A 24,610-nucleotide genomic window follows, 5' to 3' on the forward strand; every position below is an offset into this window, starting at 1 on the left:
CTAAAAGAAAAATAAATACAAAAACACTGTTACTGATATTCCAATAAGCTTCTCGTTCCTTTCCCTTTAGAAAAATGGCACATTTGAACTAAGACTTTGTAGCATAGCTTTTCTCTAACCTAACTTTATTTACTCAGCAATCCCAGTTTATTTTTGTATAGCATGTTTGTCTCCTCCTTAGCAGGAACAATTGCCAATCTTTGAAATAAATACAATGTCTACATCCAACTTCAAAGTAGTATAATATACAGGCTAAGAAAATACTCATTCGAATTTCTACCCATGAACTGTTTTACACAATCCTGCCTGGAGTTTTGGGTACTCGTTGTTATATGTAGCTTGTTATATGCTATGCTTGTTCAGAAATCACAAAAAAAGATAAGTTGAAACTAGACACCAAGAGATCCCTTTCAATAGTTTTAGATATAATTGTCTTTCTGTGTAGTTTTATGCTTTCATTTTATTTTTGCTATATAAAAACTTACTCTGTTTATGAAGTGCTATGTGATCACATCTATTAAACAAAATGAATGTTACACAGAGCATTTGGTTAGAAATATATATAGAATGCAGATCTAATTCAGCCATTAATTAGCTGTGATGTTTAGTTATATCAACCCTGACTAAAGTCATGGGCAGTAGAAGGAGATGGCCTAACTTAAGCATAAAAACCACAAGGGTATTGCCAAGATTACTTCATCAGAAATATATTGGACTATATAGTACTTGTTTAGCACATGCGAGACCCTTTATTCCACCCATAGTCCTACAGAAAAGGGGAGAATAAAAAAATTACCAGAGAATGATTTGTATATCTAACATTTCAGACACATACAGTTCTTCAGATATGGTTACATTTTCAGCTCCAACATTGAAAAGAATATTCACTTCCTGTTCACTTCCCTCATGCTGTGAAGATATGGCCACAAGGTGCTTTGCCCTTGTCAGTATAGTTAGAAATGCCAGCCTCTATACAAAGATGTATTTTATTTGAGGAAAAAGATTATTGTCTCACTTTATCTCTTGTAAAAATTAAAGCAAACCATTTTGTTAAAATAACTAGCTAAAATAGAAATGCTATATTACATGTGGTATGCACAAAGCAAAATTTCTAGGCAACTGAATAATACTTTGCTTACTGATTATAATAAAGATTATGATAGTCGTTTCCTTTTTAATCTTTTTAAATTGATTAATATGTACATTATAAAGCCCAGCATGATGTTATAGTCTACATTTGTATTATACAAAGATTCCATTAAATATATCATCTCACCAACTTAATATTTTTGTGGTGAAAATGTTAAATGTCCATTTTAGCAACTTAAAAATATATATTACATTATTATCCACTGTGGGCGCTATATAACATAATTACCAGAATAGATTTCCCCACTATAACTGAATTTTTTTTAAAAAAAGTTTCTGATTCATTTTTTCATTTGTTTGTGTGTACGTGTGTGTATGCGTGTGCATGCATGTGTGTGTGTGTGTGTGTGTGTGTGCGCGCGCCATAGTACAGGTGTGGAAATCAGAGGACAACTTACAGGGAGTTGGTTCTCTCCTCCCACCTCGTGGGTGCTAGAGATTAAGCTCAGATCCTCAAGCTTAGCAGAAAGTGTCTTTACCTGAGACATCTTGCCAGCCTTATAACAGAAACTTTTATATACTTTGCTCAGTATCTTTTTTTTTTGTTCATGTCTCCGTATTAGGTGGAGCAGGTAACTCTACCTCTTACAACCACAGTTTCTCTCTATGTTTTTATGAATTCCACTGTTTGCACTCAGATCATACAGCATTTGTCTCCCTGTGCCTGGTCTATGTCACTTAGCATCAATGACAGAATTACTTTTTTCAAAACTTACCCTTGTTTTCAGATTTATTTATTTAAGTTAATGTATATGACTGTTTAGCCTGCATTATATATGGGCACCACAAGCATGCCAGTGCTCATAAATCAGAACAGGGCATCAGATCCTCCTGGAACTGGAGCAATGAACAGCTGTGAGTCACCATGTGGGTGTTGGGAAAGCAACCCAGGTCCTCTGCAAGAGCAACAAGTGTTCCTAACAACTGAGCTATTTCTTCATCCCCCAGAATTTCCTTTCTGAAGCTGTATAGTTTCAGTTTTTCTCTCTGTCTTTCGTTTTCTGTCTCTCTGTCTTTGTCTAGCTGTGTATGTCCGTGTGTGTATGCAAAATGTTTGTTTTATCCATTCATTTTTAAAAATCTTCTCCTTGACAATTTTGTACATATGTAGAATACATTTGGATTATACCCTTCCTCCCACCCCCAGCCCATGAATTGTCCTCCCATTTTCACATCCTTTGGTTTTGTAACCTCCTGAGTTTAACTAGGGTCCCTTGCATGGCCATGAGTGTAGAGCCATCCAGTGGAGCATGGGCCACTCACTGAAGACAATAACTCTCCCTGCCCTTGCAGCCCCCAACTGGCAATAGCTTCCCAGGGAGAGGCAGGAAACCAAAAGCCCTTCCTCATCCATGGCTGAAATTCAGTTCATCTATCAGTTGACAAGTCATGTTGTTTCAAACTCCTGGCTATTATGACTATGGCTAAAATGAGCATGAATATGCAGATATCTGTTTAACAGCAATTCCAATTCCATTGGATATGTAACCAGAAGTAGAATTCTTAGGTTAGACAGTAATTCTATTTGTAGGGTTTTTTTAAAAAAATCTTTTATACTATTTTCCAAAATGTCTATACTAATTTATATTCTTCCTAACAGCATTCAAGGGTTCTCCTTTTTCTTGTTTTCTCCTGTTTGCCAGCATTTATCATGTATCATTTTGACAAGAGCCATCCTACAGGAGTAAGGAAATACCTGGTTGTAGTTTTGACAAGAGCCATCCTACAGGAGTAAGGAAATACCTGGTTGTAGTTTTGACAAGAGCCATCCTACAGGAGTAAGGAAATACCTGGTTGTAGTTTTGACAAGAGCCATCCTACAGGAGTAAGGAAATACCTGGTTGTAGTTTGACAAGAGCCATCCTACAGGAGTAAGGAAATACCTGGTTGTAGTTTTATTTTCATTGTCTTCATAATTCAAGATGCTGAATGGTTTTTTTTTCCTTATGCATATTGCCCACTTGTAGCTTTCTTTTCAGAAATATTTATTCGAATTCTTTTTCCACTTTAAAATGGGTTGTTTTCTTGCTATTGGGTTGTTAGAGTTGCTGATATATTCTGGACATTAACCCCTTACCAGGTATGTGGTGGGTTGTCCCTTTTCTCTGTTGTTTCCTTTGCTTCTTAATTTATGCATTCACACTTGTTTGGTTTTGCTCTTGTTCTCTATATACTCACCAATACTTGTTCCCATCTTTTTTTATTATGACCATCCTCATAGATGTGACGTGTATCTCGTTGTAGCTTTGTTTTTGTTGTGTTGTGGTGCTGAGGATTGAAGAACAGAGTCTTGTTGGAGTTAGGTAAGCACCCTACCACTTGGACACATCCGTAGCTTCATTGCAGGCTGACTTCACTTCGCCTGATAAATAATTATACCAAGCACCATTGACCAATTGTATATTTTCTTTAGAGAAATATAAAGGTGATATACAATTAATTATAAATTAATTGCAAATAAATATGAATGAGACTGTTTGCCTCATTTTCAAATGAGCTATTATTGTTTCTGTAGTAACATAAGGAAGTCTAGTTTTTTTCCACTGTCTGATTTGATGTTCAGTCATAATTCAAGGGCCTCTATAATTTTGTGATGATTTTATAGCTCTGTTGCTTCTTGAAAAATGCTAGTCTAGCTTTGCCATCATCCTTTCTCTTTTGTTTGACTCCCTGTGGAACTAGAGAGTCTGAACTTGAAACAAGAGGTCAATATTTCATCTCTCTGACACTTCTATGAGGACCATTTCTTTCTGTCTTACATTTAACAGAGATGAAACAATATTGTCATCGAGGTATATCTTTGCCTTAACAGCTAACCAGCATATATATGGCCTCTTCAATAATTTATTGAATTTCAAGTTCAGAAGTGTAACTCAGTGGTAGAATACCTGCCTAGAGTTCATGAGACCTTGGGATCCATCTCCAGTACTGCCAAACAAGAATTGATAAAATTTTGCTTATGGAGTGTATTCTTTGCTATGATGTTAGCTGTTAGGCCCTAGCAACCTGTGCTTTTTCTGAACAGCTTAGTTACAGAATGCCTCAGCAAAAGAATTTGTCTGAACTGATTGCTATAAGATCCCAAATTTCTGCCAGAACAAAACTGTTATACATTTAAATAAAAAACCTTACATAACCTCTAGGATTTCTTTCAGTCATAAAATATATCATTTTGAGTAAAGTTAACAAACATTATTTTATAAAAACTATTTGACATATTAAAGTTAAATATGTGAATATTCTTTATTCACTTAGCCAAAGGCTGTAATAAAGCCCTCAAGATATGTTTCAATAATAGCAGTCACCTATTGCATTTCTACCATGTCACAGGCACTGTGACAGGTACTCCAATCCTCACAGCATCTGGCACATGAAGCAAAGTATTTTCTCATTTTACATATAAACCCAGACAACGACTTCAGATGTTAAGTCATTTGAACAGAGGCATATGTGGTGAGAAAAGGTACAAAGATAACCCTGTATCATTTACCCTCTCTGAGAAGGTATTCATTTTGCCTTTTAGATGATTCCAGTTCTAATCTCAGCAATGAAGTCTTAATGTTGACCTTCTGTTGCCTGAGTCTTGAGTAGGTTGGCCTTCCTTTGCAGCTACTTGGCTGGAAGCTTTTTGTTTGTTTTTGTTTTTGAAACAGGTTCTCATGTCACCTAGGGTGGCCACAAACTCACTCTGTAGCTGAGAATAACTTTGAACTTTGGATCCTGGCTAGGAGCTTTTTATCCCTAAGCATTCGACTGCAGTGATAGGCCAAAAGACCGCTTTACTGGTTCTTGTTACAAGCAACTTAAAGTGAAATTTTTAGTTAAAGTTTAGAACTTAGTAAAGTCTCAGAACCAAGACTCATCCCTAAACTGTCCTCTTGGTGGTATCCTTCTCCTTTATCACTTTTAGGTTAGTATGACTATGACCTTGGACATTATTGGCCATGGTGTATGATATCATTGACAAAGCTGGGACTCACTTCCCCCTTTCTTAAAATAGAAAAGCAGGCTTTACTACATAAACAAGCTAAACTATGCTACAAACTAGGAGACATTGAGCAATAAAGATTTCGTTCTTGTCATAATTTTTAGTTTCTATTTTTTCTTGCTTTGTACATTTTGAACTTCCATTCTGGAAATACCTTTAATAACTAATTATAACTATCAAGATGAACTAATTATAGCATTTGTTAATTTCATTTCTCTTGCTATGATAAAACATTCTGACAAAAATCAACTGAGAAAATGAAAGATTTATTTGGTCTTACAATTCTATGTTACAGTCTGTCATTTCGGAAAAGTCAAGGCAGGAACTCAAGAAACTAGTCACATCACATCCACAGTCAAGAGCAGAGAAAAAAATGAGTGCACCCATGCTGCCTTCTTGTTCTCTTATTCACAGCTGGCTTTCTTCACTCTTATGCATTTCAGGACCCAGCTTAGGGAGCAGTGCTGCTCACATTGGTCTGTTTTCCTACATCAATTAACAACCAAAACCATCACCCACAAACATGCCTACAGGCCAACCTGATCTAAATAAATCTGTATTAAGACTATTTTCACAAGTAATTCTAGGTTGTGGTGAGTTGGCACTTAAACTCGCCAGCATACCATTTTTCTCTATTTCTCATGATTGCTATCTTTTTGTTCCATAAGTGATAACATACATAGCTATGGGTAGCAAATTCCAAGTCTAAGACAAGCAGGAAACAGCTATTACATGGTCAAGCATGAGAAGCATTCATTGAATGCAGACTCAATTATTAGAGGTCAATCAATCTCTGGAAGCCTTTTCAGACTTGTATAGCAACTTTGTACCCTCAGTGTGAGTGCTTCATGTCACTGAATACTTGCAACAATCCTATGAAGTCATTATCATTCTCATTTCGAGATGAGCAAACTATGGGTCAGAAAGATTAAGTAATTTTTACAAAGCCATACAACTAGTTTGTGGCAGATACAGAAGTTGAGCCAAAGTCTTTTTAATTCTGAATCCCTTTCAATTATCCTGCCTCCAAATGACATGGCATTGTCACAACTTACACCTTTCCCCCACCCCAGAATACAGTGTTAGAATCAGCCCGGGTCTAGTGATAGAGCATCATTTGAAATAAATGAGCTGATGGAGAAGGGAGAAAGATGAAGATAGTGGAGACAATATGAGTTTCCCTCATGAAACCATTGACATTGTAAAGTTTATACCAAAAAAAAATCCCCAAAAAGTAAAAGTCACCAGTACAAGATTGAGGTAGAACTCAGGGCCACAGTGCTTGCCTGGCGTGTGTGGAGCTTTGGGTTCCATTCTGAGGACTTCAAATACAAAGCATAATCCATAGTACTTCGAGCTGAGAGTGTGTTTTTGTGAATATATTATTGCTATTACTTTTGAAACCTAGAGAGCACTGCTATTGCAAACTCCAGAAGGACCCTGTTCCCACCAGTGTTAACTTCTCAACAGTAATTATGAATGTCAAAACTTGTTTGAGACACAAGGAGCCAAAGTTTCCTGCCACTTATTTCTTTTCCCCCAAGAAAACAAAGAGCTTTACAAACCTACAAAGGAGTATTGTGTAGAAAAAGAGCTTGGTTCATACCAAAAATGATCAGTTTAACATTCAAGAAATTTCTGGTGCATGCCTTTCTATAAGTATAGTAAATCTCCATCTCTCTGAATTTCCTTGGACACTCTTTTGCTATCATTTATTCCATAAACCATTTCTACTGTCACAAATAACTTTAGAAGTTCCCGAAAATGCATTCTGTGGATGTTTTGTTCTCTGCTGAATTTTCTCTTAAAAGATAAAGCGAATAAGAGAGTTCAGCTGTAAATGAATGGGACCGCTGTATCACACTCGCTCTTTTCAAGGACTAGGAATCATCATGGAAGAGGGGTGAAAAGACTGTCAGAGCCAGAGGCAGCAGTGCTTGGTGGACTTGACAGGCAGCTGCACACATGAGCTCACAGCAGCTGTCATTGCCTGCACGAGATCAAGCCAGTCAACTCCAGCACATATGGTGGAGGGGATCATGAAGTCCCTTCCCTAACTGAGGGAATATTGGCAGTTGATAGCTGTTAGGGCAGGAAGAGTCCGTTTTCTTCAGGAATGTGGCCCCTAGTAGGTTGCTCCTGCTCCAACAGATGCCCCCATGCACATACTGGGAGCGTTCAGTGCGCTACTGCATTTCCAAAAAGAAAGCACAAGAAGCTGGGGGAGAAAAGTCGTAAGGAAAGAGTTGGAGGAGAAGAAATTTGTGGTGGATCTGATCAAAACACATGCATGTATGAGATTCTCAAACAGTAAAAATAATTACACATAAATACAGTACTCTAGATATATCGAAAAAAAACAAGGTCGGATGGTGAAAGAAGAAAGCGACTGCTTTACAACTTGAGAAGCAGTACAATTGTAGGCTTCCTGGGTTTCCTATTGCCTTCCATCCAGCCCATTTACGTGTGTACAGACGCCTCCAGTCCATAACTACCGACAGGCACAAGTGAGAAACTTCATAGAAAAGCTCACCTCTATATCCAAAGGAAAGTAACTAAGAATTATAATACAACAGGGGGCTGGAGAGATGGCTCAGTGGTTAAGAGCATTGCCTGCTCTTCCAAAGGTCCTGAGTTCAGTTCCCGGCAACCACATGGTGGCTCACAACCATCTGTAATGAGGTCTGGTGCCCTCTTCTGGCCTGCAGACATACACACAGATAGAATATTGTATACATAATAAATAAATATTTTTAAAAAAAGAATTATAATACAACAGAAAAGTTCTGGGCAATACCTGTCCTACTCAAGCCAAAAACCAATGAGAAAAAAGGTATTTTCCCTCTTTCAATGAGGCATATTCAGAAGTTAATCTTCTATAGCACTTCTTTCCTCAGCAAGGATGGAAGCTTGCTTCTCTTCCACTGCTGGGGTACCACTAGCACATGTGAGAGGACAGCTGATCTTTTCCCGCTGTCCGACAGAAGCAGATGGCACCCCTATTCTGCCGCTATCCTGTCTTAACTTGGTCTAGTGGTGGCATTTCCAACAAGCAGCAAGGCATGTTGCCACTAGACTTCACAACACTGTCTTCTTGTCAGCGAGTTCTGATGGGGGCAGGCACTCAGCTTCCACCCCTACCCAGCATCTGAAAGACTAAACTCAGCTCCCTGCTTTTCCCTACTCCTAGTGGCAGAGAGGCCCAATGAGAACTTGATGCTCCATACTCAGTGGCAGAAAAAGAAACCTAAGAGGCAGAAGGAAGTAGGGTCAGCCAGCACTCCTATACCCCCAGCTCTGCTGAGAGAAATGCCTACTGGAGATTTTAGCCATCTCAGTGAGACTTAAGGTGGCAAAAGGTAGAACTACTTAGCATTCTTCTTTCTCTGTATCCTGCTGTCACAAAAGCATAGCAGCAAGGAGCTGAGCTGACACCCTCCTTTCAGAGGCTGCCGAAGCTTTGTGAGTTATTCTTCTGATTTCACTTGCATAGTGCCACCATGTTAAGAAGTGGTTGAACTTATGCTTAACCCATTTGTGACAAGGATACACAAGTAGAGGACAATAGAGCACAAGAATCTGAATATAGTACATATATAGACTACCTGATTTTAAAAGATTTATTTTTATTTTTTGGTTTTTTATTTTATTCATTTATAGTTTATGTCTGAGTGCTCTGCATGTATACCTGCATGCCAGAAGAGAGCATCAGATTCTATTACAGGTGATTGTGAGTCACCATGTGGTCACTGGGAATTGAACTCAGAACCTCTGGAAGATCAACCAGTGCTCTTAACTCCTGAGCCATCTTTCCAGCCCTTAAAATAATTAAATAAGGTCCAAAGTCTCATAATATAGTAGTGTAACTGAAGGTTTCTCTCCCACCTACAAGTTCATCAATAACCACTCTGAGGCTTAATATTAATTACAAACTGTTTGGCCTATTAGCTGAAGCTTGTTATTAACTAGCTCTTAAAACTTAAATTAAGGCATTTCTGTCATTCTCTATTTTACCAGCAGGCTTGTGACTTGTTACCTCACATATTACTTCCCTGAAGGCTGCTGGCATCTCCCTGACACCATCTTCTTTCTCCCTGTCTCTCTGCTTGGATTTCCTGCCTGGCTATATTCTTCCCTGCCCTAGGCCAAAGAGCTTTATTCATCAACCAATAAAGGCAACACATATCTGCAACATACAGAAGGGCATCCCACATCACTACAGTTTCAAAAATCACTCTCTAATCAGATTTTGTCTGACAAGAGTATATAAAAATGCCCATAATAAAAAGATCCCATAAACAATAAAGTATTCTCTTGAAATGAATATATACAAAATCTCAGCAAAGAAATATAAAATATCAAAATAGGAAGTTTAAAATTCTAAAACTGAAATTTAAAAACCTTCAGTTGATAGCCTGTTATCAACTAGAGACAACAGAAGATGGAATCAGTGATCTTAAAAACAGATCAGTAAAAATTGTTCAATTTGAACAACAGAAAGAAAATAAATTAAAGAACTGAATAGAGCTTGTAGTAGCTTGAATAAAAATATATTTGAACACTTAGCCACCAGGGAGTGGCACTATTTGGAAGGATTAGAAGGATTAGGAAGTGAGGCCTTGTTGGATTAGGTTTGATCTTGTTGGAGGAGGTGTCACTGGGGCTGATCTTTGAAGTTTCAAAAGCCAGTGACAGACCCAGTATCTGTCTATCTCTCTGTCTTGTTCATTCAAATCTGTCTCTGCCTATGAATCAGGATGTAGAACTTTTAGCTGCTTCTGCGTGCCATCAAGATAATGCAATAACTTCTGTAACTGTAAGCAATCCCCCAATTGAATGTTTTCTTTTATAAGAGTTGCCTTGGTCATGGTGTCTCTATATAGCATTTGAATGGTAACTGAGACTGAGCCTCAGGATATCTGAGGGGCAGTGTCCAAAGGATAAGAGAAAGAAAGAGGTGCATGGTAAGGACTTTTAAGTTAATGGGTGATTTTAAAAGGACATTCTGGTACATACAATGTTGATAAACCTTCAAGACATTATGTAAAGTAAATTGAGATGGTGAAAATAGACAAATATCATATACTTCTTTTTTGACATTCTGAGAGTAGTCAAATTGATGAGAGAGAGAGAGAGAGAGAGAGAGAAGGTAGAAGACCAGTTGGTTGCTCAGTGAATAAGGTCAATTGCTGCCAAGCCTAAAGACTGGAATTCAAAGCCCAGAATCCATGTGGTAGAAGGAGAAAGCTGACTCCCAGAAGTTACCCTCTCACCGTCACACACTTGCTGTGGAACATGTCCCAACACACGAACACACACAAAAACATAAAAGAAACATTTTTAAAGAGAAAGTAGAATGATGATTATAAGGAGGTTGGAGGTAGAGGGGTACTGAGAGATGAAAAGAATTATAACAATACCAGTATAAATATACTTAACACTACTATTTATGCTCATAAAATTGTTACAATGATAAATGTTACACTATATATGTATTTAACACAAATTGATTATTTTAAAAATAAATTTGGGGCCCTGCACCTCACCTGGGCAGCGTAGTAGAGCTGACCCTGTTGGCAGGAGTGCAGGTGAGCAGGCAATGAAGGCGTGACAGCAGGAAAGCTGACCATTCCTGTCTGCCATGTTGCCACCTGTGGCAAGTGGGAGAGCTGGCCCCAGGCTCACAAGACTGGAAGAGTTGGTTTTGCCCCTCACTGGCTGTAGCACATGGGAGAGCAGACCCTGCACCCCACCTGGACAACACACTAGTCTCACCCTGTTGGCAGGGGCACAAGCGAGCTGGCCATGAAGGTGTGAGAGCAGGAGTACTGATCCTGCTCCCCCATTGTCTGCCATAAGGTGGCATGGGTGAGGGAAAGATGCCCACCCTGCCCCTTGTCACCTGTGGCAGGTGGGAGAATTGGCCTTGGGAGCATGAGAGCGGGAGAACTGGTCCTGCACCTCACCTGGGCAGCACAGTAGAGCTGGCCCTAATGGAGTGGGTGCAGATGAGCCAATCCCAAGGTCATGAGAACAGGAGAACTGGTCCCACTCCTGGCTGCCCACTGCAATGGGTGAGCTAGCCAAGGTAGTGCTGGAGAGCTCACCCTAGTGGTATGGATGAGGGAGAGCTAACAGGCTGATCAACCCAGATACCACCCAGACCCAGAACCGGGGCTATGTGTTGGTCCACCCCCAAATCCACCCCATCTATAAACTGCTAGAGCATGTGAAGGGGCTGGTCCTGCAGATCCAAAGATGCATAATCTTCATGACACAGGGCAATGACAGAATATCTAAGAAGAGTCCCAGTGAGGTCCCAGTATTGATAGTGTAGCAGAAACCAGAGGCCTCAAAGCAGAGCAATAACTAATTACAATGAATACTTACAAGTAAAGATTCGTGGACTAAAGGGTATATACTGTGTGACTCACTGTGTTACACTATAGCTTCCACACTTTTTATGTTACTTAATTTGGTTGGTTTGGGGATTTTTTTCTTTTAAATTTATTTTATATGGTGTAGGGAGGCTGCAATGGCAGAGGAAATATATGAAGGGATGGGGAGATGAATGGGATTGAGATGAATGATGTGAAACCTACGAATAATAAAACTTTTTACTGAAAACTTCACAAATTTGGCACAATACACAGTTATATATTTAAAAAGCTGAGTGAAATCAAAGTAAAATAAATTGAAATAACTCTATGCCAGAATCTCATTGTGTAGTTTAGGCAAGCTGGACGTGAACTCACTAGTAGCCCAGACTGACACTGAATTTACAAATTTCCTGCCTCAGCTTCCTGAGGGCTGGGATTGTAAGAGTGTGCCACCATACCCAGCTATCATAATTAAATATCTGAAGACTGAAGGTGATTTAAAAAACTTTTGAAATAATCCAGGAGAAATGTTGCATTAGTTATAGAATAATATCAGCTTGACAGTCATTATATCCTTGTCTAAAAGTATGGAAGCCAGAAGAAAGTGGTATATTTCTCAAGTGCTAAAAGAAAACAAGCTGTCAACTGAAGATTCTACAGCCCAGAAAATTCCTTGCAAAATGAGGATAAAATAAATGAATTGCAAAGAAACCTCAGAGTATTTATTTGTTGCAGACAAATATATCCCCCCATTCCCCCCTATCATTTTTTGGTTACAGGGTTTCTCTGTGTAGCTCACTGTCCTGGAACTTGCTCTGTATACCAGGCTGGCCTTGAACTCACAGAGATCCACCTGCCTCTGCTTCCTGGGCATGGCCACCACTGCCTGGCTGGCAGATATATTTTTAAAGACTATCTCAAACAAGTTTTAGAAATAAGTGATAATAGAAGAAATCTCAGAACTTCAGAAAGAATAATGGTAGAAAAAAGAATAAATTTAATAGGCCTTCCTCGTTCTCATGAGTTTCATAAATCATTTTGATGGCTGAAACAAAAATTGTAGCACTATCTAATAAAACACTGAATGTATTTGAGGAAATACCTAATCTAACATCTAGAGTTCTAAACACATATACACACACACACAATTAAAATAAGTATTCAAATACTTGCACATAATTATTCATAGCACTATTATTTATAGTAGCTCCAAAGCAGAAAGTACCTAAGTAACTATCCACTAATGAATGAATAAGTAAACTATGATATATCCATACACTAGAACATTATTCTTCAGTAGTATTGATATGTACTATAATATGGTTGAACCGTGAAAACATGCTAAGTGAAAGACACATGTAACATATTGTACAATCCATTTATTTAGGAAATGTTCAGAACAGGCAAATTCATAAAGACAGAAAGTAGGTAGATTAGTGCTTCCTTTGGATATATATGGAGGTTGGAGAAAAATTAGGAGTTTGATAAGATAGAATACAAGGTTCCTTCTCAGGATAATGATAATGATCTAAAATTGTTTATGGCAATGTTTTCATAGCCCTAAAAGTTATTAAATTTTACATGAAACTTTTCTTTTTTTTTTTTTGGTTGTTTGGTTAGTTTGGTTTTTTACTTTTGTTTTTGCTTTGAGTTAGACTCTAACTCTGATCATTCTATAATCCAGACTGGCCTCAAAGATGTGCCAATCATCCTGTCCTTGCCTCCTGAATACTGAGATTATAACCATACACCACCACACCCTGCTAAATTGTGTGCATTACATTGAATGGGAAGTACATCTCAGTAAAGTTGTTTATAAAAATATAGTTAGGTGTAACAAAAATGGAATTAAATGGATGGTTTCTGTTGTTCCATGTGAAATGCCAAGTCATCTATGCCAATAGATTGTGATAAGTTAATACCCACGGTAACCACTAATAACATCTAAGAAAACCATTATGGGTGAAATATTTTTAGAATATATTATAAACAGAAATAGAATTCTTCAAAACTGTTCAAGTTACTCACGGGGAGGAAGGTAAAAGAAAATAGAAGAAATGAAATAAATTAAGCATAAAGTGTTAGAATAAGTACAAAGAGAGTAACAATTACAGTAAATATAAATGATCAAAGTATACCAATTAAAAGAGATTGGAAAATAAGGAATAATAGAGAGGCTAACCAAGGCTACATATAAAGACCCTGTCTCATAAAGAAACAGAGAAAAGGGAGGAAGGAAGGGAGTTAGCAAATTTAATTAGAAAATATTACTCAATTATATATGGTCTTCATGAAGCTCAGTTTAGGGACAACAAAAATAGGTAGGTTGAACATAGAAACAGGAAAATGTATACCTTACAGAAATTAGTGAAAAATAAGCAAGAGTGGTTATGGAGATAAAGCAGACTTTTAAGCAAAGAAAATTATAAACAGAGAAGTATATTATATAATGATAAAAGGAATAAAACTCCTAACAGCCTTCAAATTCATGAAACAAGGAAACAGACAAATCCATAAATATAGTTGGTAACTTGAATAACTCCCACAAATTAATAGAATTATTGGGTATATGCTTCTAAGTATATAGAAGTAAACACTGCAGTAAACCAGCAAGATATAACTGATGTGTATATGGAATACTACTTCTACCTATAGCAGAATATTTTTCTGAAGCAGAATCTTACTACATAGTATAGGCAGGCTATCCTTGAATTCATGATACTCCTGACTAAGCCTTGCTAATAGAGGTATTTATGGGCATGTGCCACCATGCCCTGCTTAGATTTTTTTCTAATTGCCAATAGTTACCAATGTAAATCTTATCTTGAATCATAAAACAGACCTTATCAAATTTAATAGAGTTTGCATAATATAGAATAAGTTATATGATCGTGATACAATTAAACTAGAAGCCAGTACTAGCAATGCAAGACTTGTTCAGTATTTGGAAGTTAGTAAATTTAGCCCCAGATATTGAAAGAAAGGTCATTGGAATAGCCAAGGATGACCTTGAACTTTCGATCCTCTTTCCTCCACCTCCCATAGTGCTGGGATTATAAGTATGTGCTACCACACTCAGTTTATGTGATACTATAGATTGAACTAGTACATAATGCATGCTAGGCAAACACACTACCAACTGAACCATATTCCTAAGCACAAATGGTTTCCTTTCATTGTCACCCAGAGGTGGAGAACACTTTGTCTAGGCTGGTGGCTTTAAAGGAAAAAATACCTAATAGTTCTATCTTTTGCTCTCAGGGCAAGAGTCAAAAGACAAAGATTTTGTTTGAGTTTTTCTACTAGGTTGAGGTTCAGGAGTCACTGAATCTGATTTACCTTCTGTTACCCATTAAAAGATGAGGAGGGGAAGGAAGGATTGTAGGAGCCAGAGGGGTTGAGGACACCAGAAGAGCACGGCCCACAGAATCAACTAAGCAGGGCTCGTAGGGGCTCACAGAGACTGAAGCCACAACCATGAGTCTGAATGGGTCTGCATTAGATCTTCTACATACTTGCTGTAGTTGTTTAGCTTGGGGGTTTTGTGGGACTCCTAGTAGTGGGAATGGGAGTGACTCTTTTACCTGCTCTTGTGATCCTTTTCCTCCTTCTGGGTTGCCACGTACAACAGTGATATAAAGGCTTGTGCCCAGTCCTATCATATCTTGTTAGACCATGTTCAGTGGATATTCCTGGAAAGCCTGCTTTTTTTTTAAAGGGAGAAGGATTTGATCTTGGGAAAAAATGAGGTATGGGGAGATACTGGGAGGAATGGAAGGAGGAGAAACTGAGGTCAGAGTGTAGTGTATGAAATGTGAAAAAAATCAGGAGACACCAGACCTTAGTTACTTGGGACACTGAGTAGAGATTTGGTACGTGCAAGACCTATATCACCTGATACTGCTTGGTGTGGGGTCAGGACCCATTAGGTCTCAGTAGAATATTGTAAGGCACATGAGCATCTGACATTTTGCAATACAAAACTATCTGCTACCAACTGGCACAGAGCAAGAGATGGGCTGGCTTGTCTAGGTTCCACTGATTCAGTTTTATTGAAATGAACAAATGTGTTCACCACTGAATAAAGGTTTCTCTGCTGAGCCCCTATTAGTCTTCCATTCTTCTTGCCCTTTGCCAGAGCAGATAGCAGACTTTATCCTCTATTTTTGTCTTTTCTTGCTTCTAATTACTGCTTGTAGGGCCTTTTATTGGGTATCCAGTCTGGCGCATAAGTAACAAAGAAAACCCAGGGACTTCACCCATATATAGTTCCTTATGTGTGAAATCCACAACTCGTCCACATTCTATTTTTTCTACTTTTCAAAGTCTTTTTTTGGCTGTCTGTTTTCCTAGGGTACTTAGTTGTAGTTCCAGGAGAGGAGCCATGTTAGTCCAGAACCAGTAGTCTGACTTACATATATTTTAAATTATAATAACTGATGCCATAGTGTCTTTATATTTTTGCATTTAATTTTTTACATATCACCTTTCTGATATCCATTCATCTTGGTAAACATGGTTATATAGTGCATTAACTTTAAATGCTTGATCAGTTGGAAATGTCTGTTGTATGAATATGTAGCAAGTTTATTAATCATTCACCTGTTGATAGGCAGTGAAGATTCTACTCCTTTTTTTTCATTAACAGTGCCAGAGTAAATGTTTCCATACATGTCTCCTTGGATACTGACTGTACTTGTGGGAGAGTCTATCTGAGTCTGCATCTGATGTGGAATTGCTAAGCCATAGGAGACATCATCATCATCTTTATCAGAAATTACCATACTGCTCAGCAGCTATGCATGAGATACTGCATTTTGCCACAGCTTCACCAAAACCTGTGTTGATATAGTCAGATTGATTTATCTTTAACCTCTGAATTTGTTTTTGTCTTGTTTAGGAAATCTTTACCTAAACTAAGGTCATAAAGATATCCTTCAATATTTTCCTCTACATCTATTAAAAGTTTTTTCTTCAATATAGGCCTTTAGTGTTTATGTGTAATTTAGTTTTGTGTATGATCTAATAAAGGAATGCTCTTCTACTTTTTCCAATATTGATAGCCAATTGTTATGATACCAATAACTGAGCTGTCATTTATTTAGACTTCAATCATATTTCACACTCCCATTTTACTTATGTTAACTCTGTAGTTTACAAATAACTTCATAAAATGAAATTACCTAAAATATTGGATTTAAAATTAGTTCATGACAAATCTTTCAAATAAAAACTTAATCTTTAGCCATTTTTTTTATTATTACTGGAACTTCGAGGGACAGAAATAAAGATCAATGTTGACTAAGTACCTAGTAACATCAGTTAGGTACCAATTATGTATGAGATACTGCTAGACAAGTTAATGCTAGGATAATTTTAATTTATTCCTTGTAACAACTTTGAGGAAACTTTGATGTTATTTTCCTATTGCAGATAAAAATATTAAACTTTTGAAAAGTCATGTTGCAGAGCCAAGGCTTGAACTATACATCAGTGGTAGTGTGATTGTTTGCTCATCATCTTCAAGAGCTTGAGTTCAAACCCCCAATTCCACATAAATAGATAGTGTGTCTTGGTCCACACAATAGGATGGGCAGATTCCAAATTCAGCTCTGTGTGATTGCAATGAGTGCTTTGTCTTGGCACTTTGTTGCACCATTGTGGTGATTACTGTTCTCATTGTGGCACAATATCTGATGGAAGGAAAGGTTCATTTCAGCTCACCATCTGAAGGGCATACATGGTGGGAAAGTCATGGAGGCAAGAGTTTAAGATGGCTGCTCATGATGCAGAGACTAACAGCTAAGCACTGGGCCGAACTCCTGGAGTCCAATCATAGAGAAGGAGGAGCGATAATATGAGCAAAGGGGCCAAGATTATAATGGGAATATCCACAGAAACAACTGACCCGAGCTAGTGGGAGTTCACTGACCCCGGACTGACATCTGGGGAACCAGCATAAGACTGAACTAGGCCCTCTGAATGTAGGTGACAGTTGTGGGACATTGGCAGTCTGTGGGGCCACTAGCAGTGGAATCAGGATTTGTCCCTAGTACATGAACTGGCTTTTTGAAGCCCATTCCCTTGCTCAGCCTAGATACAGGGAGAAGGGTCCTGCCTCAAGTGATGTGACAGACTTTGTTGACTCCCCATGGGCTGGGTGGCCTCACCCTCTCTGAGGAGTGCATGGGGGTAAAGAGGGGAAAGTAGAAGGAGTGGGAAGATGGGAGGGAGAGGGAACTGGGATTGATATGTTAAAAAAAAAATGCTGCTGCTCACAGTGCATCCACAGACAGAAAGCAGGAAGACAGGAAGATACCAGTTCTCATGCTCAGCTGGTGTTCTCTTTTTCTACTCAGCCAGGACCCCACCCCCTAGTATGTTGCTACCCACAGTTGGGGTGTGTCTTCCTACCTCAGTTAACCTGATCTAGATCATTCCTCATGCTGTACCAAGAGGTTTGTCCCCTAAGTGATTCTGGGTTCTGTCAATTTGGCAGGCAATACTAGCCATCACAACTATATTCAAGAGAAAACTGACACCCCTACATGAGGAAGGTAGGAATTTGCACATTATGAGTAGAGTTTATGTGACAAGTAGCGTTGTCCCTTGTGTAATGGTTTAAGTAAAATGCTGCAGGTCCCTGACTGGAAGCAGTAGGCAGTGGGCCATGAGACCATGCTGCAGGTTCCCAAGGAGCAGGAGGCAGCAGGCAGTGGGTCCTGAGACCATGGCAGGCCACAAAGGCAGCCAGGTCCCAGGCAGGAAGCAGTGTGGCAAATGAGAGACCAAGACCAAGGCACACTATGCAGAGTGAGGTTGGATATTTATTTAGTGGGTTATGGAAGGGAAGGGGAGAAGGGGGAAGAGAGGTGGGAAGGGGAGAAGTTTGGAGAAGGGAGAGACAGAAGCTGCCTCTTCGAGAGACGAAAATGGAAGAGACTCAGGCTGGAAGCTGAACATCAGTTTGCTTCAGTGGATGGAGGGGGTGGGGGGGAGTGGGCATGGCTTGTCTCTTAAAGGGACAAGACAGACCATTACACCTTGAATGATCAAGTTCAAAAAATGACTGTTCTGCATTTTATGTACTTGATTAGTTAGAAACATCAGCCTAGGATGAATTCTTTGTTACTCTTCCATCGACTCCTCATTTATCTGTTTCTCTATCCCCTACTTCTTCAAGTTGAAATATATAATTTAGCTGTCAGTGAGCTTCCTACTAAGCTATAGGTTTTGAGGGGGAGAAAAAACAAAAATAAAGTATAGTTAATGGAAAGTTGAATCATTTACCCTTGTTATAAGTTTTGTACAAGAATGGATTTCTTCTTTAATATGTGACACCAAATTTCTTTAATAAGGCACCAAATGTAATGCTGCTATGATATCTGCTTTTGCATGATTTTAATCATATTATAATTGGATTTTGATTTCTTATTGTTCTACCATTTTCCCTCATTTGAAATCAATGCCTAATCTCTAAGTCTGTTAATAAGTTATAATAACTAGAAAAAAACAAGAGAATTCATGTCAATCTTAACTCAACCTTTGACTGAGAGATCCTTGAGCTCTTCCTTGATTTCAGTCTTTTTTATCTATAGACTAGACAGTAGCAGAAAGGTAATGCTGGAATTAAATAAAATTGTATTTGAAATTTCACTTTTTAAGTTGCTCCATGTTGCTCTTCTCATGTATCCGCCATTCTCTTACTTATTTTTGTCATATTTCTGCCACTAGTATCTTTGCAGACAACTCAAATTCCACCAGTTTCATAACAATCACCTTTACTTTATTAATACAGTCATACTCCTGATTTTATCTTCATATTTTACTTAGTAGATCTGAAATGAGGCCCAGAATTTTTTTTAATTTTCTCCAAATAATCCTGAAACAGCCAAATATGAGGCAGACACACTTGGTCTGGAACACTTAGCACCATATATACAAGAAGCAATTTATTGACCCCAAATGGGATTCCTGGCTAAAGCAGGTTGCAGTAAGAGGCTGCAAGCCAGCCTTCTGTAACATTCCAAATTCCTACCCCTCTTCAGTCATAGGGGACTTAGTCTCATGATCTCTTAACACCCCCTCCCACTTCTGTGATCCCAGCTGCATCCTGAGTACTTTGAAGCAAAGACTGGTAAATTGAACCAGCAATTACTGCCTTTTAAAATGCTAGTGATTTTGAGGGTTTTCTTTGAAAAGTCTTAGTCAATAGGAACAGAAGACTATGAATAACACCAAAATATTTAGCTGTCTATTGAAACTTCTTTACAGTATCATGTAAAATGGGAACAGATGCAGCTAGACCAGAGCTTGGTTAGTAGGTAACAGATTTATGGACTTGCTCATTTTTAAAATTAAGGTTATAAACAACATATGTCAAAATCCTATAAAACTGCTCTGGAAACCATCTTCCTAGAAAGCCCAAATGCCTGTTAATGTTCTGAATTTGCTTTCAGAACTGAAAGATGACATTATATACATCTGCTTAAAACAATGCTTCCTTGAAACAAAACTGACTCTGTCTGGGTGTGCATTCAGTAGCCACCCCAAAGTTTCAATCACCTAGTCTCTTCACAGAATGAAATCTATCCAATTCTTTGAGAGAAGACAGCTTTTCTATTTACAAATACAGGTGGTGTTGCTATGAGTTACAGTTTTCTGGAAGCTTTTGTGCATAGCTCATGAATTTAAGACAAAAGGAAGTCATATGAGAGTGAAATCACCAGGTCTTTGGTCTATCCTGAAGCCTGGAGACTTGAGAGGAATCTCAGTTGGCTCCTTTTCCTTTTACTGTCACATATGCAAGTCTCCTGTTGAATCTCTTTAGTCCACTGTTCCCTCTAATGAAGTCATGTTCTGTGCTCAGGGCAGTAATATCCTCAGAAGCAGATGTCTCCCATAAAGCATGACCTCATTCCTTGGAATGGGAAAAGCCCGCAGTAGACTGTTGGGGTAATATTGGGAAGGGCTTTGTTTAAAAATAGTTTTCCTAAATAATGTGTTTAACTTTTTATATATTTCTATTAAAAGGCAAATCTAGTTTGTTGCTGTTTTGTGTTAACCTCGCTTCTCTCTTCCAGAAGTGGCAGTCAGTGAGCCAGAAGTAACAGAGTCCACACAGAGCCCAGACACTTCCACCCAGTTGTTTGGACAGATGAGCAAAATTTAGGATTTCCCTAGATGCTAAATCTATGCTCTGTTTGAGACCCCACTTAATCACAACCTACTTTTCAACAAACCTTCTTGTAATATCCCTGGTGCTTAGAAGGAATAAACCAGTGTCCAAGGAAAGTCACTGACCCAGATGCTCCCAGCAAATTAGGCAAGTGAGAGTACCGCTAGACAAGGAAAGGACAGAGGAAGAGCAGACCAATGAGAAGGATGCAAATTAGGCAAGTGAGAGTACTGCTAGACAAGGAAAGGATAGAGGAAGAGCAGACCAATGAGAAGGATGCAAATTAGGCAAGTGAGAGTACTGCTAGACAAGGAAAGGATAGAGGAAGAGCAGACCAATGAGAAGGATGCAAATTAGGCAAGTGAGAGTACTGCTAGACAAGGAAAGGATAGAGGAAGAGCAGACCAATGAGAAGGATGCAAATTAGGCAAGTGAGAGTACCGCTAGACAAGGAAAGGATAGAGGAAGAGCAGACCAATGAGAAGGATGCAAATTAGGCAAGTGAGAGTACCGCTAGACAAGGAAAGGATAGAGGAAGAGCAGACCAATGAGAAGGATGCAAATTAGGCAAGTGAGAGTACCGCTAGACAAGGAAAGGATAGAGGAAGAGCAGACCAATTAGAAGGATGCAATTTAAAGCCAAATCAGACTTGCTCCAGAGAATGAACTTAGAAACTTAGATGTATTGAGGTTCCTGAACACTGACTTCTCAAATCACTCTGAATAGCTGAGACACATGACACCTGCACTCGTCATCTGACACCCATACCCAGAACTTCAGTTGCAACCCACATGTTCCAGTGTGCTCTTCACTTCTGTTTGTGTATGTGCATTAAGTGAATGCAGTAAGAGAAGAAAGACACAAGTATCGAATTTACTAAATATGGAAGGAATTTACAGGATCATAAGTCCATAAGGTACTTACAATTTAAGCATGATACCTGTAATTTGAAAATTAATCACTATATTCCCATAAGATGTCTGTTTCAGGAACAGCTATGCATTAAAAATGAGGAATGCTAATAATGCTATAAATATTAATTGATGAGAATAAATATTGAAAATACATTTCCTTTCCCAATTCCCATATTAGTCACCTTGGCCAGCAACCAGTCCCCTTCCAATGATCTGTTTAAGATGCATCCTCACCATAATGCTTTTCCATAGCAAACCTCCCAAGAATCTATTTCTCCTTGAAACCTTCTTCTGCCTCTCATCTTTCCTTCCTCCTATTTCTGATGCCTCTGGAGATGATAACATTGGTGCCTAAGAAGAAAGTCATGGAAAACAGTTAAGAAGAGATCATGACCTTTTTTGTTATTGCTGGTGGTGATGGTAGTTGTGTGTGTGTGTGTGTTTTGACTAGAATGGTTGAGAGAACTATTAAAAACGAGATAAACTAAAATTGTATGCCATTTATCTTTCAAAAAGTGCTATGAACTAGGAATGACAGTACTGGTTTTATTTCTTTGTAGAACTAGGGATTGAACACAAGCACTGTATTGTTGACCTACATACCCTGTCCTATTTGCATGTGTGTTTTTTCTATGACATGTTCTTATATATGTGCACATATGTATAAGTGTGCATGTGGAGACCAGAGGTTAACACTGGCTGCCTTCCTCAACTACTCTACATTATATGTTTTTAAGGCAAGACCTTGAGTGAATCTTGAGATGGACAATCAGCCAGATTCAGGGAATCTTCTGTCACTGCCTCCACAATTCTGGGATTATAAGCACATGCTGCCATACCCAGCTCTTGACGTGGCTGATGGAAAACAGAACTCAGGTCCTCATAATTGCACAGCAAGCACTTTATTCACTGGGCAGCACTCCACCCCTCCCCAAACCCTATTCTAAAATGGCGATTACTGGGATTTTTTGCCTATCAGGCATACACTATCCAGTAACATCCTAAAAATCCAGAGTTAGACCCAAATCAATCAAGACACTATAAAACCAAAAGCTCCCAAATACTGTCAACTCTTATAACACATAAAAGTAAGAAGAATGTTTCCTGATTCATCTTATGAAATGCATATAGCCTAGGTAACAAATCTTTTCAAAGCAGCACTAAGAAAGAAACTTAAGATTTCTCACATAAAAAGTCTTAAATAACCAGCCTGGCAAGATATAACTACTGGTACAGTAGTAGCGTGAATGTCTTGGGAGTACCTATCTTTATTGAAGTTTCTATGGCTGTGATAAAACATCAAACATCATTACCAAAAGCAACTTGGAGAGTAAAGGGTTTATTTCCTCTTACAGCCTGTAGTTTAGGGGAATCAGGGCAGGAAGTGATGTAGAGGCCATGGAGTAGTGCTGCTTATTGGCTTTACTCTCCAGCTCTTGCACAGGACCACCTATCTGCTCAGGGGTGGCACCCTCCACAGTAGGCTGGGCCTTCACACATCAATCATCGATTAAGAACATGTACCACAGGCTTGCCCACAAGTCAATCCAGTGGAGAACATTTTCTTAACTGAGGATCCTTCTTCCCAAATGACTCTAGCTTGTGTCAAACTAACATAAAACTAGCCAGAATAGTAACCAACTACTTTCTCATTGGATTTAAGGCCAACTACACAGATAGAGCCCATACCTGGCACCGTCATCAAGGTCAAGAACCTGTGGCTAGATAGGTCATCATCCTAGAAAAGAACCCAATGTTATTATTATTATGCTCAATGGACATAGTATTAAACAAACTCCTAGTAAATTATCATTTTACCCATGAATTGCTGTGTCTCTCAAACATGATTGGAGATGCTGCTTTTTACAGTAGATATTAACACAGAGATCCACAACTGGTCTACAGTATAAGAAGCTATAGAATGGTCAGCCCTAAATAGGATGCCTACCACACCTCCTCTTCCCACAGCTTGGGGATCATTGCGGAAGAGGGCACTGAAAGATTGTAAGAGGCAGTGGAAGACTACAAGAAAACAGAGTTTATCAGACAGCAACTTCTGTGAGCACACACGAACTCACCACAGTTGTAACAGCATGCGCAAGCTTGAACCAGACTAAATGGCAGCATGGAGAAGGGAGGTGGACGTGAAGTCCCACTCCTAGCTAAGGAGCTCTTAGTAACTGGTAGGTGCTAGGAGAAGAGTTAGTTTTGTTAAGCATTTTGGCCTCTGATTAGTAAATAGTCCATCGGAAGGCCACACACCCAAGAATATATAAGCGGTACATATTGTATTTGGTGGGTTATATGTATTTGATGGGTTTCTTTTATTTTCAAAAAAAAAGGGAGTGGACCCAGAGGAAGTTGAGACAGTGGTAAATATGATCACATATATTGTATGAAATTCTCAAAGAACCAAGCTTTAAAATGTGGGAAAGGGGTTGGTAGACATAATAAAATAATTTCTAGAGATTTCAAGGTTATTTTTCTTTGTCTTCCAATGGAAGAATAATTTATAGAGCCATCAGAAAACCCTCAAACTGGAAAATATTTACTGTATTGTGTCATTACCATTTTGTGCTAGGAATGTAAAGATAATTAAATTATACGAAAGTTTAAGGATGCCACAAAGCACTTGATAAAGAGTTAGCATGCTTTTGTGATTATTCTTAGTAACCCCAGAATATCTTTGTCTAATAAGCAGCATGGCACTTAGAGGTCTTCTTGCGAAAGCTGGGTGTTCATTATGAATGCTGATGCTCAACGTTATTCTTGAGTTTCTTTTTTAAACAATTTATTTTATTTTGTGTATGTGAGTGTTTTGCCTCTGTGTGTGTGTATGTTTGTATGTATGTATACCACGTTGATACCTGATGCCATTAGAGGCCAGAAGAAGAAGTCAGATCTCCTGGAACTGGAGTTACAGGAAGTTGGGAGCCACCATGTGGGTGCTGGAAACTGAACCCAGATCCTCTGGAAGAACTGTATATGTGCTCACAGTTG

At 38.7% G+C, this 24,610-nt stretch overlaps 1 protein-coding gene across 2 annotated transcripts in view; it reads left to right on the forward strand.

The window, feature by feature from the left end:
- The window catches only part of Eda (ectodysplasin A), a 398,134-nt gene that overhangs the window by 337,215 nt on the left and 36,309 nt on the right, over nucleotides 1–24,610 (forward strand). The gene's annotated exons all lie outside the window — the stretch shown is intronic.

Source organism: Chionomys nivalis, chromosome X (genome assembly GCF_950005125.1).
Source record: "Chionomys nivalis chromosome X, mChiNiv1.1, whole genome shotgun sequence".
Lineage (NCBI taxonomy): Eukaryota > Metazoa > Chordata > Mammalia > Rodentia > Cricetidae > Chionomys > Chionomys nivalis.